Raw genomic sequence first — 14,853 nt, 5'->3', positions numbered from 1 at the left:
TATCTTCAAGCAGCATCACGGTCTACAGTTGTCCACCATAGGCAAGATGTGTGTAGCCGCCCTGCCGTAGGCTAGGCTGTAATAAGCCTTCAGTTGTCCAACATAGGTAAGATGAGTGTAGCCTCTCTGCCCTAAGCTAGGCTGTATTAAGCCTTTAGTTGTCCAACATATGTAAGAGATGTGTAGCCTCCCTGCCCTAAGCAAGGCTGTATTAAGCCTTCCGTTGTCCAATATAGGTAAGATGTGTGTAGCCTCCCTGCCCTAAGCTAGACTGTAATAAGCCTTCAGTTGTCCAACATAGGTAAGATGAGTGTAGCTTCCCTGCCCTAAGCAAGGCTGTATTAAGCCTTCAGTTGTCCAACATAGGTAAGATTTGTGTAGCCTCCCTGCCTTAGGCTAGGCTGTAATAAACCTTCAGTTGTCCACTATAGGAAAGATGTGTGTAGCCTCCCTGCCCTAAGCAAGGCTGTATTAAGCCTTCAGTTGTCCACCATAGGTAAGATGTGTGAAGCCTTCCTGCTCTAAGCTAGGCTTTATTAAGCCTTCAGTTGTCCAACATAGTTAAGATGTGTGTAGCCTCCCTGCCATAGGCTAGACTTTAATAAGCCTCCAATTTTCCACTATAGGTAAGATGTGTGTAGTCTTCCTGTCCTAAGCTAGACTTTAATAAGCCTTCAGTTGTCCACCATAGGTAAGATGCATGTAGCCTCCCTGCCCTAAGCAAGGCTGTATTAAGCCTTCAGTTGTCCAACATAGGTAAGATGTTTGTAGCTTTCAGTTGTCCACCATAGGTAAGATGTGTGTAGCCTTCCTGCCCTAAGCTAGGCTGTAACCACCCTTCAGTTGTCCACCATAGGTAAGAGGTGTGTAGCCTCCCTGTCCTAGGCTAGGCTGTAATAACCCTTCAGTTGACCAACATAGGTAAGATGTGTGTAGCATTCATGCCCTAAACTAGACTGTAGTAAGCCTTCAGTTGTCCAACATAGGTAAGATGTGTGTAGCCTTCCTGCCCTAAGCAAGGCTGTATTAAGCCTTCAATTGTCCACCATAGGTAAGATGTGTGTAGCCTCTCTGCCCTAAGCTAGGCTGTATTAAGCCTTCCATTGTCCAACATAGGTAAGATGTGTGTAGCCTTCCTGCTCTAAGCTAGGTTGTATTCAGCCTTACTCCTTCAGGCTTACTCCTCCATGAATAAGAGACTGCTGTTCTAGGCCCCAAGCCTGTTTATACCCCTCCCAGCCTCCTTCTGGTCACTCTCGTAACCAGGAATGGGCTGAGGCTGTAAAAATATTCAGGTCAGGGTCTTAAGCAGGCCATAGACGGGTTGAAAACCAGCCGGTTTTTTTTTAAAAAGGAAAAATCGGTCGTTCAATCTGCCGACGTTACCACCAACGGTAAAAAAATTGGCCGATTTTCGTCCCGTCTATGGCCAGCATTTAACCCCATAATTACTTCTGTCCCTTGCAGAGACAGGGGAATTCCAGTCCGTTATTATATTTTATATGAAAAAAGTCTTGCGGTTGCAACAAATTTATCCATACAGATGTTTTTATATGGATACAAATGGATGCATTTGTTGCAACCGCAAGACTTTTTCATATAAAATATAATAGCGGACTTTAGAATAAAGAAAGGAGCCGCCGTTCAGTGACACCTGTACATTCCATAGCGCAGTACAGAGCAGTCACAGAGCAGTCTTTTTCTGCTTCTTTTCTTCTTCTTTTTACTTCTTTTTCCTCTTCTTTTTCTTCTTCTTCTTCTTCTTCACAGCTCATGCGCAGATTTTTTATCGGTAAAATGATTGGCTGATTTGCTCATCATTGCCAGGAAAATCGGATGATCGGCCACAAATTTTCCAACATGACCGATAAAAAAAAGTGCCAAAACCTCGAAAAATGGCTGACCAATTATCCCACTAACGGTGCGAAAATCAGTCGATTTTCGACCCATCTATGGCCGGAATTACTCTCTCACTCACTATATCTCAGAGCTGAGTGGAATTCAGGAGGGAAGTAGTTGAAACTGCACCAGCAGAACCCAGAACAGTCGAAAGCAGTTGAACACTGCTCCCCCGCTACAGGGAAGCCTAAAACAAAATGTACCTGAATTCTAGCAGCCTAAATAGGAGGGTGCTATACCTGCAAAAGGACTAGACCTTGAGGTGACGTGCTAGCCCACCCTACCCCTGAGGTACCTCCTACGCTTTGGGGATCAGTAGGGTGCTGCTACAGGTTATTATTATTACTCATATAGCACTGTCAATGGCAGGTAGTGCCATGGTTGGGATTCAAGCCAACAACCCTAGTGCTGCCAGGGGGAAGGGCTAACCACCATGCTGCCCATGCTTCAGAATATGCAGGTGTATCATTGGAGTCTGGATCAGCGGCACCAAATGAGAAATTTCCTTAATCTTTGGGTGCAATCATCTTTTTGCAGAATCATTCGATCATAAAAAGTGACATTTCTCCAGACAGTTGTTAATTATTGTAGGTGCCATCAGGGACGTAGTTACCACAAGGCAAACAAGGCATTTGCCTAGGGCGGCATTTTTTTAGGGGGGCAGCACTGCCCCCCAGAATAAGGGACATGGGGACCAGCTGGGAGCTGGGAGAGGCTGTGGGCTGCTTGATGGTGTATGCAGAGCCCAACTGTTGTTCCTGGGGATGTCCAGAGCTGTGAAGGTGAGTGTCTTTCTTTCTGTCACCAGGGGGGGGGGCTGTTAGTGGAAGTGTTTTTCAGGTGGGGGGGCATGGGATAGGAGTGTTGTTGGTCACTGTCAGGCTCTCTCCGCAGGGGGGGAGGGGGTCTGGTGTTGGTTGGTGGCAGGCTCTCTCTGCCAGGGAGGTGCCCAATTTTTGTGTTGCCTAGGGCAGCACAAAACCTATATACACCACTGGGTGCCATAGTGACTTACACACCGTATTTATTGACAATATAATAATCAAGTAAAAACTAAAACTGTATGCTCGTCCGAAAAACGAAACATCGGTCGTTCTGTTGCCACCAATGATTGCAAAAAACGGCCATTTTTCACAAATTTTCCAGCACGACCAATAAAAGAAATGAGGAGGAACCGCGAAAATCGGCCGATGCCATTGCCCCACTAACAGTGCGAAAATTGACCGACTATTCTTTTGAAGGAAAAACCGTCTATGGCCTGCATTCATTTTATCTGAGGCTTTTGAGTACCTCAGGCACTTAAGCGTGGCTCATGAGATACAACGGGATAGGAATCCATCCACAAACAAGACCAGACTAGAGTTGTCTAAAATTTGCAAGTTTAACACACTTGGAAATCAGTGGAGCACAGTCAACCGCGACAGGAAATTAAGACCCCTCCCTCAGACATTTGATTGGAAAATTGTCATCCAATCCCAAGTTTTTCCACTATTTATGATCATAATCTGTAGGAATTGACCTCTATGATATAATCTACCTGAACCGACAGCTACAACATGGCCCAAAAGTTGGGTTCATTATCAGGATCCACTTTGCCTTCGCCATTTTCCTGTCCAAGCAGAAGCGCTATTGTTTGTCGACAGTTAAAGGAAGCGATTAAAGGAGTTCTTTGGAAACATCACTTTCTGCCACAGCTGGCCCAACAACAACTCCACCCTTTCAGCCTCTATAGCTTGTTTCAAGACTTGCCAAGATGTGTGCTACGGCCAAGTGCCAACTGTGAGATGACTCCAGGAAAAGATCTCACATTCGGGAGGACCTTGGTGAGATGTTTTCTATTTTCGTTACTATTTATGAAAAGGAAACCACAGCAACTCAGATGCTCTCTGCACCAGGGTGACTAGAGACCTCTGAAGACATTTGGACTTGTAGGGCATGGTCTGACAGCCGGACGCTTTTTAGACCCCATGTACACGGGGCGTTTCTGAACGATGGAAACTGACTGCTGGAAAACGTACCTTAAAAAACGTCTGTTTTGCTGCGTTTGCATACCGCGTTTATGAAGCATTTTTTAAAGATAAGCACAGGAGAACCTCCCAAATGCCCAGAATGCACTGAAAAGTGGTAAATTATTAACTATTTCAGACTGTTGAAGCAGAAACAGCAGTATGTGTTGAGATTAGCTTAGGTGTGAGTTGCTCATTAATATTTCTTTTGTTTCCAAGGGTGGGTAGGGTGTCCGGTGGAGGAAGTCATTAAGGTCACCTGGCAGGGGTTCTTCATGAGGAATTTGAGGTGTCAATGATCATTAACATATCTTTGTTTCCAAGGGTGGGAGAGGTCTGAGGTGTGAATGGTCATTAACATATCTTTTGTTTCCAAGGGTGGGAGAGGTCTGAGGTGTGAATGGTCATTAACATATCTTTTGTTTCCAAGGGTGGGAGAGGTCTGAGGTGTGAATGGTCATTAACATATCTTTTGTTTCCAAGGGTGGGAGAGGTCTGAGGTGTGTATGGTCATTAACATATCTTTTGTTTCCAAGGGTGGGAGAGGTCTGAGGTGTGTATGGTCATTAACATATCTTTTGTTTCCAAGGGTGGGAGAGGTCTGAGGTGTGAATCGGTCATTACCATGTGTGACAAGTTGGTAGGAACATCCTGTGTTCAGTGTTTTGTCCATCTGAGCACCTTGAAAACTCTTTGCATGTATTTTTCTTGATGAAAAAAGGCTCTGGACAGCATCGGGAACTGGAAGAGCTAAAAAAAAATTTCAAACACAAACGCGATTTGTCTCGTTTAGCCGCATTTACAAGCATTTTGCATTTGAAACGCTGATAAAATCGACGTCTGAATGCATGTTTGTTGCGTTCAAAAAAACGACTGTAAACTCAACTGCCTGTAAACGACTGTAAACGAAGATGTGTACATGGACACATAGGAAAACATTATGGAGGGTTCAGGGGCTGCTGAAAAAAACAGCTCCTGAACGGGAGTTTATCCGCTGCAGTGTACGTGAGCCCTTATAAAGCTTTAACTACAACCATGCAACCACAATTGCATACCAAATGGCGTAGCGCTTTATACATACTCTTACAAAAATGACTAGCCAAATATCACAACATAATTAATAATTGAATCTACAAAATTAAATTTTTAGATACAAATAAAAATAAAATTAAAAATTTGTGAAATTTTTAATCTCAGCACCAATTTGTGCACCTGAGTCCTCCACAATCTTTTGCAACCACCACCAGTTGTGCTCTCACCTGGACTCCATGACCTTACATACTATGAAGGGTCATAGAGAGCGTGCACCCCCCTCTGCGGACATGTATTATCTCTGTGGTATCCCTGGTGGCTCTCCTTGATGATAGTCACCTTCTCTGGGTGTAATTCAGTATATCCCTTTAATACTATGGGTACTGTCATGTTTCACATGACTGTCATATGTCTTTTAAGTGTTCTTTGTATTTTTTCTCTGCTCCTCCCCTTCCTTTGGTTTAGTTCATGCTGTATAGATAGCTCCACCCTTTTGTTCATTTTCCCAGTAATGCACCTCACCTTCAAGCCTCATGTCCCATGGAGTAGATCACATTATGATCTTTTGACCTATCAAATGTTCATTGTTGTAAGATTCTCTCAGTTTATGGAATAAACTTCACCAGATCTACAAGGTGTCATCTGATCGAGTCACTGCCTGTGCTATTCAACTAAGATTGGAGTTATCGCTATCACAACTGTAAGTTATACTGATCACATTTTTAATGCTTAGAATGGAGAGACAGAACAGGTACTGTCCCTTTAAAGGACTCTCCAGCTTTCTCCTCCACTCAGAAGTAAATACAAAAAATATACTAAGATAGCACTTTATCGTTTTCAAATTTTATTCACTCATTCCCAACGTGCAGAACGACACGCACATTACAAGGGTGCCATAGTGCACCAAATATACCCAGCATAAATATACATAATCTTCCTCATATACAATAGAGATTTTCCATGCTATTTTACCAATCCTCCGCACTATCCCAAACGTTGTGACAAGCCCCGCCCCTGCATGTTTCGTCACAGGTTCACATGACTTCATCAGGGTGGATATTGGTATGTTGATTCACTAATACATGTGAAGGAGTTAGACAAAAACATGGAAACACTACATGATTTTGAAAGTGGAAGTGATGTAACACACTTTTGCTTCCGCTATGTGATGAGACACCTAGATAACAGGTGGGAAGCCTCAGGTATTATTGGTGGGAATTGCACCCAAGGACACAACTTCTTCTCAGGATAGGACACACACATACCTGTCTTTTGGGGAAAACTCCGCCATTTTTGTGTCACCATTATTGAGGCCCATCCTCTTCATGGCACTCACATATTCATAGTCAAAGGCCTGTTCCCCAGAATAAAGAATGTCCACTCAAGATGCTTTTCAACACTGTAAATGAATTTGGCACAACCATATCATATCTTTCTCCATTATCTCAGTCTGAGTGCAGTACACTTCAGTGCCATACCACAAAATCACGGAGTCCAGCCATTTTTCCTGACCAACACTTGTGAATCCCATAGCAGTGGGTTCGCACACATGTTGTCTCTTCAGTCACAGGTCCGGAAGCCTACAGATCTGCTGAACGAAGGTCAGGGGTAGCTAAGGTTGCATTGAAAGTGGAAGTGATGTAACATATTTTTGCTTCCGCTGTGTGATGAGACACCTAGATAACAGGTGGGAAGCCTCACTTTCATTATTCACTGCGTGCACTGCTAGTAATACAGATGTGATGGACTGCCTGTCACTCTGCTTGAGCACCTCAATCCGAGAACTGCTTCCTTGCCGCTGGGATACAGGACCAAGGTATTATAGCTGGGCATTGCACCTGAGGACTAGACAACACTAGCTTAGGTTCAACTGGAACTTTATTGAACAGAAATACAGGTTTTATGCACTTCAGAAATAGGGGCAGTCTCCACATGAACAATAAAACAAATGTTACTCATTGGGATAAACATCCTACACTGATTCGGTAACAAGTTCAAGTTGATACCAGATTAATCCCATCATGTATGAACCTCCAGGAGGACTAGCCAATAGACAACAGTGATCTAATCAACAGCTAGGCACCAAGGTCAAGCAGAAGCCCACCCCAGACAACCCAGCACCTCCAACCCTGAATACACAAAGTACATTGCATTGGTACATGTTCCCTCTAGCAGTGCCCATCCCCCATGCTCTTTGTTTAAAACCCCTTGCCTATTAGCTGGAGAGAACCGATTTTTTCAAGATTTGCCTCTTTAACAGGGTACACTTTAAAGTGGTTGTAAACCCTTACATGACTGGCCTCAGGTGATATGCAGAGATGAAACAAATCCTCCTACATAGGTTGTACCTGTTTATCTTCTGCCTTCTTTCCTCTACAGCTGTTCAAAGTCCAGAATTTATAAAGCTTGTCTGAGCATTTAGACTAAAGGGGGGCGGAGAGCTGAAGTCACTCTGCGCAGCTCAGTGAGGAGAGCTCTGAGAGCTGATTGGAGGGAAGAGACACACACCCCCCCTCCACTCAGCACACAGGAACAGAGCTGAGGCTGTCAATCTGCTGGAGGTCCCTCCTCTGTCACCATTTTTCTCTTGGTGTCAGGAAAACTTATCAGAAGGGACTCATGTTGATGTTGACGTTGAGAGGAAGCGGCATACAAAAATGACACTTAAGGGTTGATTTGGTAAAGGCAAATTTAATGTGCACATTGCCAACTGCAGTTGCTCCAGATCTTAGTAAATGAGGTAAAGCTCACCCAATCACATGCAGGGAAAATGAAAAAAAAACAGCATTTTTTGCTTGCGCATGATTGGGTGATGGAAGTCGGTAGAGATACTGCTCATTTACTAAGCTCTGGAGCAACTGCACTTGCAAAGTGCCCAGTCTATTTGACTTTAGTAAATCAGCCCCATTAGTGCTCTGGATTGAGACAAGTACACACCATAGAGGGATATGCTCTGTTTATATATAGATCTGTTTATGTGCCTTGTTAACCCCCTGGCGGTATTCCCGAGTGTAGCTCGGGGTAAAGTTTCTGTACCAAAAGCAGTAACCCCGAGCTACACTCGGGCTTACCATGCGGCGCTGCATAGGGAGTCCCTGCAGCACTTACCTTGTCCTGCGCTCTCGCGATGTGTCCCCTGCAGCGTCCCCGGCCATCTCCTCCGGCTGATGCCGGCACCCGGCTTCTGTGTTCCGGTCCCTGTGACGTCAGGACGAAATTTGAAAATTTTAAAAAATGTAATTTTTTCAAAACAAATTTTACATAGCAAAACATTGCTGTTTCAACCCATTTCACATATATTTTGTCCCGAGTGCTTTGTCCGGCGCCCTGCCTGCATTTTTACTGTTCTTTCTGCCTGGAAACTGAGAAACGTCCATGGCGTCCAAAAAGCGTCCCTTTAGGTCAGACGCGGTTTTAGACCGGCTAGAGAACAGCGATAGTAAATCAGAACCACTTGCAGAATTGAGTGATAATGATTCGTGGGGGGAAATTCCTCATCAGACACTGAAAACTATTCTGCGACTTTGCTCAGCGATGGGCGAACTTGGCGCTATATTTCAAATTTCAGTGTTTTTGGTTTGATTATATTATTGAATTAAATGTATTATTATTATTTTTTATGATTATTTATTATATTATAATTTATAATTTCGTGTTTCAAGTTTTATCCTCCCCGGGATGTTTACTAGACTCTTGTTCGGACAGATTTCAGTGAGTTATTCCTAAAAATTACAGGCCTACAATAAAAAAAAATACATATTTCCATGCAAAAAAATGTACCGCTTTGAGCACCAAAAATCTGAAATAATCATACCGCCAAGGAGGTTAAGGGGCCTTCAAAGTTCTAGTTGTTCAGGGAGGTTTGGACTCAGCTGCACCCCCTCTCCAGATTTCTACTCCTTCTTTTCCTCAGTGCTGAGCAATGAGGTCGTCTGTGTGCTCTCTCCCGAACCTTGCATTGTGTGTCCACAAGACACACAGAGCAGGGCTTGGCCCCACCCCCACTCACTACTCACTGGCTGTGATTGACAGCAGCAGGAGCCAATGGAGAGGCAGAGAGCCAAGGGAGCCTCTGCTCTCATGCATATTGCTGGACCAAGATTGGGTTCAGGTAAGTATAAAGGGGGGCTGGTGGGAGAAGCTGCATGCAGAAGGTTTTTCTTACCTTAATGCAAAGAATGGATTAAGGTAAAAAAAAAAAAAAGGTGGACCAGGTGAGGTTTCATATGCAGCTTGCCTGATATCTGTGCGACTTCATGCACCGGTGTCAATGCAAGTCGCCGAAAATAGTGAAGGAACTATTTTCGAAATCGGCGCGACTCTGTCGGAACAGTCCTATTGACGACAGTAGGTTGCAATTTGGCATGTGATTTGGGGCTGGCAAATCGCATGACAAGTCACTGATCACCGCCATCAGTAGTATATAAAAAATAAATAAATAAAAATTCCTGTTAGACACAGTATAACACACACAGCACACAGTTAACCCTTTGATCGCCCCAGATGTTAACCCCTTCCTGCCCAGTGTCATTAGTACAGTGTCAGTGCTTTTTATTAGCACTGATCACTGTATTGGTGTCACTGGCGATGTCAGTGACAGTCAGTCAGTTCCCCCCCCCCAGTGTCAGAATGCCCGCCACAATCCCGCTATAAGTTGCTGATTGCCGCCATTAGAAGTATAAAAATAAAAAACCCAGTATATATACCGCCATTTGTAGACGCTATAACTTTCACGTAAACCAATTAATTTACACGTATTGGGAATTTTTTTAGTCGCAGAATACATTTTGGCCTAAATTTATGACGAAATTAGATTTTTTACATTTTTGTACTGGACATGTTTTATAGCAAAAAGTCAGAAGTATTGTTTTTTTCTCAACATTTTCATTTTTTTTTTGTTTATAGCTCAAAAAAAAAAATGTACAGGCGATAAAATACCACCGAAAGAAAACAGTATTTGTGGGAAAAAAAGGCTGTAAATGTAATATGGCTGCAGCGTTGCATGACCGCGCAATAGTCAGATAAAGTAACGCAGTGCTGTAACGCAAAAAATGGCCTTGTCAGGAAGGGGGGTAAATCCTCTGGAGGGTGAGGGGTTAATCTACCTTCCTGTCTTTGTACTAATTGTAGCAGCATAAGGATTAAAAAAAATCAGGCTAGGTTCACATCTGTGCGGGTGGTGCCGCTGTGGATCCGCAGAAAAATCCGTGCAGCCGCACCACCCGCACAGAGGAAAGCGGACCTGCGGGCGGGTGCTATTAGTTCTAATGGCACGCCGCCCGCACTGGGAAACGCAACCGTATTGGGAACCGAGGTTCCTGTGCGGGCTGCGTTTTCGGAAGAAGTGCAGGGACTTCTTCCCTGCGTGTCCCGGGGCACGGGAGTCCTTTCAAATGAATGGGCTCTCATGGCCGTGCAAAACGCGACCCGCACAGCCGCATATATGTGAACCGGGGCTCAATGTTGGTGGAGAGAGTGAAGTGCCACTTTAAGTGCAGGTGTACTGGTGTGTCATTCTTAACCCCTTGGCGCCGGCGCCTCCCGGCCCTTTAAGGGTTCCAGAAGCCGGGAGGCGGGTCGGGGTTTTAGGATCATGTGTCCGCCGTGATTCGCTGTCACAGCAGTGACATAATCAGGAAAGGTCCAGATCGAAAGAGGAGATCGGACCTTTCCATGAGTACCGGACATGTGTGCTGGGAGCGCACAGGATGCACGCTCTCAGCACATATGTGTCTTTTTAACCTCCTCGGCGGTATGATTCTTTCCAATTTTTTGTGCTGAAAGCGGTACCTTTTTTTTGCATGGAAATATGTAGTTTTTTATTGTAGGCCTGTAATTTTTAGGAATAACTCACTGAAATCTGTCCGAACAAGAGTCTAGTGAACATTCCGAATATGATAAAATTTGAAACACAAAATCATAAATTATAATTTAATAAATAATCATAATAATAATAATAATAATATAATAATAATAAATTTAATTCAATAATATAATCAAACCAAAAATACTGAAATTTGAAATACAGAGGCAAATTCGCACATCGCTGAGCAAAGTCGCAGAATCGTTTTCAGTGTCTGATGAGGATTTTCCCCCACGAATCATTATCACTCAATTCTGCAAGTGGTTCTGATTTACTATCGCTGTTCTCTAGCCGGTCTAAAACCGCTTTTAACGTAAAGGGACGCTTTTTGGACGCCATGGACTTTTCTAAATTTCCAGGCAGAAAGAACAGTAAAAATGCAGGCAGGGCGCCGGACAAAGCACTCGGGACAAAATGTATGTGAAATGGTTTGAAACAGCAATGACAGCAAAAATGACATTTTTTAAAAATTTCAAATTTCAAAGTTCCGGCGCCCGTACGTCCCGACGTCACAGGGACCAGAACACGCTAGCCGGATGCCGGCATCGGCCGGAGGAGATGGCCGGGGACGTTGCAGGGGACGCATTGCGGGAGCGAAGGACAAGGTAAGTGCTGCAGGGACCCCCAGAGCAACGCCGCATGGTAAGCCTGAGTGTAGCTCGGGGTTACCGCTCTTGGTATAGACATTTTACCCCGAGCTACACTCGGGAACACCGCTAAGGAGGTTAATAGAATGCAAATGTGCGGCCGCTCGGCGTCTAGGCCCAGACGCTAGGAGGCCGCACATTTGCGTTCGGCCGGCGCCAAGAGGTTAATTTATGTAGCACATTACATATTGTACATTCACATCAGCCCCTGCCCCCAGGAGCTTACAATCTAAAGTCCCTATTTCACATACATACACATACCATCAAATACTACCCTACCCGTGCCCTCCGCTCCTCACAGGACCTCCTACTCTCTAGCTCCCTGGTCTCCTCCTCCCACGCCCGATTGCAGGACTTCTCCAGGACTTCCCCCATCCTCTGGAACTCCCTACCCCAATCCATCAGACTGTCACCTACCCTCCTCACCTTCAGGCGCACCCTGAAAACCCTCCTCTTCAGGGAAGCCTACCCCACCCTCACCTAACACCCGACTTCACCTAACAACTAATCTCCTCCACTCCTCCCACCACTCCATCCCCCACAGCCATCTCCTCCTGTACCACCTTCCCCTCCCTCCTAGATTGTAAGCTCGAAAGTGCAGGGCCCTCGATCCCCTCGTGTATTGTATTGTTACTGTCTTGTCTCATGTTCTGTCCCCCTCGCTACTGTACAGCGCTGAGCAAACCCTTTGGCGCTTTATAAATACTGTATAATAATAATACTAGGGCCAATATTAGACGGGAGCCAGTTAACCTACCAGCATGTCTTTTAGTGTAGGAGGAAACCGGTGTATCCGGAGGAAACCCCCGCAGGCACAGGGAGAACATGCAAACTCCTTGCAAATAGCATCATGGCCAGGATTCAAACCAAGGACCCCGGTGCTGCAAGGCAGCAGACATAAGGCTAGGCAGCATTGGTCATATTCAAGTCTGTGACATCTCTGTTGTGTTTAGTTTCTGCTCTGTTGTGAAGATAGCTTGTCTTACTATTCTTGGTTTTATTTTTAAGATGTTTTTCCGGTTGGCTACCATCAGCCTTTTATGCTGAATGTATTTACTATTTTTACTGCACGCCGGTGCTGTGCAGGTCAGACAATGGACAGTAGGGGGCAGCAGGTGTTTGGGTTTTAAAAAGCAACAAGATGCAAGTTCAAGAGTGCTGATTTTTATTTATTGAGGGCTGGTTTATTTATTTATTTCAGGTACTTATATAGCGCCATCAATTTACACAGCACTTTACATATATATTGTACATTCATATCAGTCCCTAACCCTCAAGGGGTGTACAATCTAAGGTCCCTAACCCTCAAGGGGTGTACAATCTAAGGTCCCTAACCCTCAAGGGGCGTACAATCTAAGGGCCCTAACCCTCAAGGGGCGTACAATCTAAGGGCCCTAACTCACATTCATATATACACATACTAGGGACAATTTAGACAGGAGCCAATTCACCTACCAGCATGTCTTTGGAGTGTGGGAGGAAACCAGAGGAAACCCACATAGGCACAGGGAGAATAACCAAACTCCATGCAGGAGGCGCCATGGTTGGGAATCAAACCCATGACCTATTTACTGCAAGGCAGACGTGCTAACCACTAAGCCACTGTGCTGGATGTGGCTTGGTGTGAGATTTGCATGCCCTGCGACTTGAAAATCGCATGCCAAGTCACATCCTATTGTCCGCTATTAGAGCGGTCGTATCGGCACGGTTCCAACTTGGTCGAGCCGCACCGATTTCGAAATCAGTACATGCACTACTTTTGGTGCAATTTGCATAAACGTGTATCAGATGTCTTGCAAATCGCAATGAAATCGGCATCTCACCCGACTTTGAAATCGTGCGACTTCACTGTAATTCGTACGATTTCAAAATTGGATTTGATGGGACCGGAGCCTAAAACTGGAGAGTGCAAAATCTGATGCAGCTCTGCATAGAGACCAATCAGCTTCCAGGTTTAAGTCCTCATGCACACGGGACGTTCTTACAGCGGCTGTTTTTGGCTTTTGACGTTTTTTTCTACAGCCAGTAAACCCCCCACATGTTATCCTAGGTGTCCATACACACATAGACTGGAACAGGGGCGGACTGACAACTCATGGGGCCCCCGGGCAATAGGGGATCATGGGGCCCATGTGTCCTTGCGCAAACTCAAAAAAGCCTATGAAAAAGGTACCAGGGGCATCTCATGGGGCCCCCTACTGATCCCGGGCCCTCAGGCAGTGCCCGAGTTTCCAAATGGTCAGTTCGCCCCTGGACTGGAATGAACGGTTTTTAGCTGAAAAAAAAACAGGACTAGTGGGTTTCAAGAGGAGTTTTTTAGCTGTAAAAACGCTCTAATGCGGTCATTATGCCCCTCGACTTTTGTTTACTGCACCCCCAGATCAGAGAGGCTAAATCTGGCCCTGGCTCTAATCTCTATCCAAAACTGAAAACAGGTTATACTCAGGGGCGGACTGACAACTCATGGGGCCCCCGGGCAATAGGGGATCATGGGACCCATGTCCTCGCCCACACTCAATAAAGCCTATGAAAAAGGTACCAGGGGCATCTCACGGGGCCCCCTACTGACCCCGGGCCATCAATAGGAGATCATGGGGCCCCTGTGTCCTTGCCCAAACTCAAAAAAGCCTATGAAAAAGGTACCAGGGGCATCTCATGGGGCCCCCTACTGATCCCGGGACCTCGGGCAGTGCCCGAGTTTCCAAATGGTCAGTCCGCCCCTGGACTGGAATCAACGGTTTTTAGCTGAAAAAAAAAACAGGACCGGTGGGTTTCAAGAGGAGTTTTTTAGCTGTAAAAACGCTCTAATGCGGTCATTATGCCCCTCGACTTTTGTTTACTGCACCCCCAGATCAGAGAGGCTAAATCTGGCCCTGGCTCTAATCTCTATCCAAAACTGAAAACAGGTTATACTCAGGGGCGGACTGACAACTCATGGGGCCCCCGGGCAATAGGGGATCATGGGACCCATGTCCTCGCCCACACTCAATAAAGCCTATGAAAAAGGTACCAGGGGCATCTCACGGGGCCCCCTACTGACCCCGGGCCATCAATAGGAGATCATGGGGCCCCTGTGTCCTTGCCCAAACTCAAAAAAGCCTATGAAAAAGGTACCAGGGGCATCTCATGGGGCCCCCTACTGATCCCGGGACCTCGGGCATTGCCCGAGTTTCCAAATGGTCAGTCCGCCCCTGGACTGGAATCAACGGTTTTTAGCTGAAAAAAAAAACAGGACCGGTGGGTTTCAAGAGGAGTTTTTTAGCTGTAAAAACGCTCTAACGCTGAAAAATGTGGTAAACCACCGCAAACCGGTGTTTTTGGATGTTTTTTGACCAAACAACTAAAAGCGCAAATGTGGAAAAACGCTGCAAAACGCCTCTAAACACTTATGCAAAAATGCTAAAAA

Source organism: Staurois parvus, unplaced genomic scaffold (assembly GCF_062004578.1).
Source record: "Staurois parvus isolate SC_StPar_1 unplaced genomic scaffold, SC_StPar_1.0 ptg000557l, whole genome shotgun sequence".
In the NCBI taxonomy this organism is placed as follows: Eukaryota; Metazoa; Chordata; class Amphibia; order Anura; family Ranidae; genus Staurois; species Staurois parvus.
Note: the sequence above shows the minus strand (reverse complement) of the source record.